Source organism: Phascolarctos cinereus, unplaced genomic scaffold, assembly GCF_003287225.1.
Source record: "Phascolarctos cinereus isolate Bilbo 61053 unplaced genomic scaffold, phaCin_HiC Scaffold_726;HRSCAF=1367, whole genome shotgun sequence".
NCBI classification, from domain to species: domain Eukaryota; kingdom Metazoa; phylum Chordata; class Mammalia; order Diprotodontia; family Phascolarctidae; genus Phascolarctos; species Phascolarctos cinereus.
The window spans coordinates 311,428,539-311,432,777 of NW_027556098.1; the positions used below are offsets into that span (position 1 = coordinate 311,428,539).

The window sequence follows — 4,239 nt, forward strand, 5'->3', positions numbered from 1 at the left end:
TGGCCGCTGCAGGGCAACACCCCGGCGTCCCTGGAAGCGGGGAGCCGGGGTGGTGCAGGGGAAACTGCGCGGAACCGGAGGCCAGAGGCCGGAGCCTCCTGGGGCAGGGGGAGCGTCCGGGACCAGGTGAGGACGTCTTGGAGGGCGAGGTTTGGTGGCCTTGGGAGGGGAGGATGGTGATTGTACAAGAGTGTGTGTGTGCCAGGGAGCCGGTTGTGCGCTCGCGAGCTGGAGAGCGCGGGAGCTCAGCCAGAGCATCCGTGGTAGAGCGAGTGTGCAAGCGAAGGGGGTCGTCGCTGTGTATGGGCAGGCGTGTCTGCATGTGTGCGAAGGCGAGTGTGCAAGGGAAGGGGGTCGTCGGTGTATGTGGGCAGGTATCTGCATGCTCAAGGGCGAGTGTGCAAAGGGGAGGTCTTCGATGTACTTGGTTAGATGTGTCTGCTTTCGTGTGTGAGTGTGCAACACGGGGGTCATTGGTGTGTGTGGGCAGGTGTATCTGTACAAGGGAGAGTGCAAGGAGGGTCTTCTGTGGGCTGAGGCAGGTGTGTTTGCATATGGAGAGGGACAGTGTGCAGGGAGCACTAATTTCTAGGTTCATATTCCATGGAAATGTAGCCAAGGATGTGAGTTTGAAAAGGCCTGGGCACCTGAATAGTGTTTGTAATGGATAAGTGTGCAAATGTTCCTAGTTGTGTGCCCCAGTGTGACTGTGTTGTTGGTGTGCAGTGGTACAAACCTCAGTGGATGTATGGACCAAGTTTGTCCATGTCTGCAGTGAGTCCAAGGGTGGATTATGAAAACCAAGTCACAGAAGGAACAATTGTTTGGAGCTCTTTAGCAGAGAGAAGAGAATACTTAGGAGAGATATGATAGCTGTCTTCAAATAGTGTAAGGACTCCTTTATGTAGGAAGAAGAGAAATTCCTTCTGTGTTTTGTCTTCCCTCCTTAGACTGTAAGCTCCTTGAGGGCAGGGACCTTCTTTGTTTTTATTTATATTTTTATCACTAGCACTTAGCACAAAGCCTGGCACATAGTAGGAACTTAATAGATGTTTATTGACAGACTGAAATGACATTTGTAGTGTTTCTCTAGATTAAGGCAAAGCAAGGATCAATGGGTGGATTTTATAAGGAGACAGATTTTGACTTAGTACAAAGAAGAACTTAAAAATGATAGCCCAACAACAGGATGGATTGTCTGGTTAACTAGTGAGTGCTCCAAACCTGTTGTTACTTTGTATACCTCACTCTGCATTTCACTCTGCATCAGCTCATGTAAGTCTTTCCAGGTTTTTCTGAGAGCATCCTGCTCATCATTTCTTATGGAACAATAATATTCCATTACAATCATATGCCACAGCGATGGGCATCCCTTTGATTTCCAATTCTTAGCCACCACAAAAAGAGCTACTATAAATATTTTTGTACAAATAGTTCCTTTTCCCCCCTTTTTTTTGAGGTCTTTGGGACCTAGCTGTGGTATTGCTGGAAAAAAGGATATGCACAGTTTTACAGCCCTTTGCACATAGTTCCAAATTGCTCTCTAGAGTAGTTGGATCAGTTCGCAATTCTACCAACAGTGCATTAGTATTCCAGTTTTCCCACATCCCCTCCAACATCCAACCTTTTCCTTTTTTGTCATATTAGCCAATCCGATGGGTGTGAGGTGGTGCTTCAGAGCTGTTTTAACTTGCATTTCTCTGATCAATAGTGATTTAGAGCATTTTTTCATATGATTATAGATAGCTCTGCTTTCTTTGTCTGAAAACTGCCTGTTCATATCCTTTGACTATTTATCAATTGGGGAATGACTTTTATTTTTATAAATTTAACTCAGTTCTCCATATATTTGAAAAATGAGACCATTATCAGATACTTGTTGCAAAATTCCCCCCCCCCAGTTTTCTGCTTTCCTTATAATTTTGATTGCATTAGTTTTGTTTGTGCAAAACCTTTTTAATTTTATATAATTAGAGGGGCTGAGTTTTCAATGAGATTATATGCTGGAATAACCACTTCTTTGCTAGTTCCTGGGGTTTACAATTGAGTAGCTGGTTGAAGTTAGGATGAAGCAACCCTTGGTAATCTGATTTTTCCCATCACCTATATCCCTTACTAAAACCCAGTCTTGATTTTGGGGTTGATTTCCTGGATCTGTCATTTCTCATTCATCTAACTGCTTTTTGACTTTTATTATGCCTTTTCCTGAGGATTTGATAAGGCAAGGAAGGCAAGGGAAAATGAATCTATTCATGCTATTCTTTGACAGTGGTTGTGGCAAAAGATTTGCTTCTGAAGGAAGTGGAAGTTATTTGCTAAAGTAAAGTTTTTTTGATTATCCAGGGATTTTTATTACCCAGGTTTTACCTGATTTCTTAAACAAGTTGAATATAACTAGATCTTAAGCTTAAAGGGCAGGCAAGGACAGGAGATGTAGGATGGGGACACAGAGAATTTTCTTACACTCACTGGTGTACAAAGATTCTCATGATGCTCAGCACACAGAGTGTCTTGGCCACTGCTGCTTCTTCCCTCACTTCCCTTTTTTGCTCCTGTTGTACCTTCCTTTCCTACTTTTCTCCTCAATTACAAATGCTGAGTGTTCAGGTGACCCCACAGGCCATCATACAAAAGTCTATTTATTCTCTTGTCAGAAAGCAGAAGCGCTGATGCGTTTTGGTGGTCTAGGTATCCAATTCCTTTGGATGGTTCCTGGCACTTCCTTACATTGCTTTTTGATTGTGGAGGCCTGAGCATTATATTAGCATGTTACTTGATTTCAAAATCCTTATCTCAGTTTAGCCAACTGCGCAATAGAGAGAATAATCTTTGATAACTCTGGCTTCTTTGGAAACAGTCAACTTTCCATTTATTGCTCTTGGGAATAAGCAGTTCTGTGTACTGTTTTCCATTCTGTCACCTGATAGCTTCTGAGGAAAAGGGAAGAGGGAGGAGTCCAGGTCCTGGGATTGCAGGGCAGCACTCTTAAGTCTTGCTGTCTGGAATCATTCGTTGGCATTTAGATACAGGTATTGGTCATTTCTGGCCTGCCTGTTTTCCCCAGAATAGTTTGTATGGGTTGCCATCCTAAAAAAATCAGTATCCATACAGCTGCAGTCTCCTGGTTTGTTCTGTTTTAGTTCACTCCTAGGATAAGGTGTGAGCTATCTGTGATTCTTGAGAGACAAGAATGAGATTGTATGCTGGAATAACCACTTCTTTGCTAGTTCTGGCTTTTTCTGGGCTGGGCTTCCCACTCTATTTTAGAACATGTGAGTTTTTATCTGTATATAAATGGGTGTTTGTTGGCTGTGTATGTCAGTAACCGTTATGATTAAGTGCAGGATTATGTGAGTAGAAGAGGGGTATGTATTTGAGCAGTGAGGAGAGGGTGGTGGTGTTGTTGTTTTTCAGTGTTAGAGACTGAGATATTAGGCCCCTTTGGGCCAAGGTCCCAGCTCTTTTTTTGGTGTTCATACTTGTTTAGCAAGGCTTTGAAAGAAAGGGTTTGTGGATCCAACCAGTCCCTCAGGCTTGAAGTCCAGGAATCGTCCTCAGCTTCTCACTGTCTCTCACTCCCCATATCCAAGTTGTTGCCAAGGCCTGTTGATTTCACCTTTACAGCACCTCCCATATATACTCCTTTCTGTCCTCTGACAGTGCTGCCACTCTAGTGCAGACCCTCATCATGTCATGCTTTGATTATTGCAAAAGACTGCTGGTGGGTCTGCCTGCCTTAACTGTCTCCCCTCTCCAAACCATTCTCCATTCACCCACTAACATGATTTTCCTGACACACAAATCTGATCATGTTACCCTCCCTGTTCAGTAAACTTCATTGGCTTCCTGTTGGCTCCAGGAGCAGTGACAGAATGCTCTGTTTGGCATTCAAAGCCCTTCTGCCTCTGCAGTATTTTTACACCTTCTCCCCAACATGTACTCTTCAGTCCAGTGATACTGGCCTCCTGACTGTTCCATGAGTAAGACTCTCCATCTCGTGGCTCTGAGTGTTTTCTCTGGCTGTCCTTCATGCCTGGAATGCTCTCTCTCCTCATCTCCATCTCCTGGCTTCCCTGGTATCCTTCAAGTTCCAACGGAAATCCCATCATCTGTAGGAAGCATTTCCCAACTCCTGTTAAATCTAAAGCTTTCCCTCTTTTAATTGTTTTTTGTTTTTCCTAAATATAGCTTCTTTGTACGCATTCATTTGCTTGTTGTCTCCCCCATTAGACTGTGAAT

The 4,239-nt window shown here is 43.8% G+C and overlaps 1 protein-coding gene across 9 annotated transcripts in view; it reads left to right on the plus strand.

Annotated features, from left to right (window-relative positions):
* Window positions 1-4,239, plus strand: part of CEP164 (centrosomal protein 164) — an 87,644-nt gene continuing 83,405 nt past the window's right edge. For all 9 annotated transcript variants that reach the window (XM_078156870.1, XM_020989671.2, XM_020989672.2 and 6 more), the window contains exon 1: window positions 1-126. The gene's annotated coding sequence lies outside the window, so the exon portion shown is untranslated. The remainder of the gene's footprint in view (window positions 127-4,239) is intronic.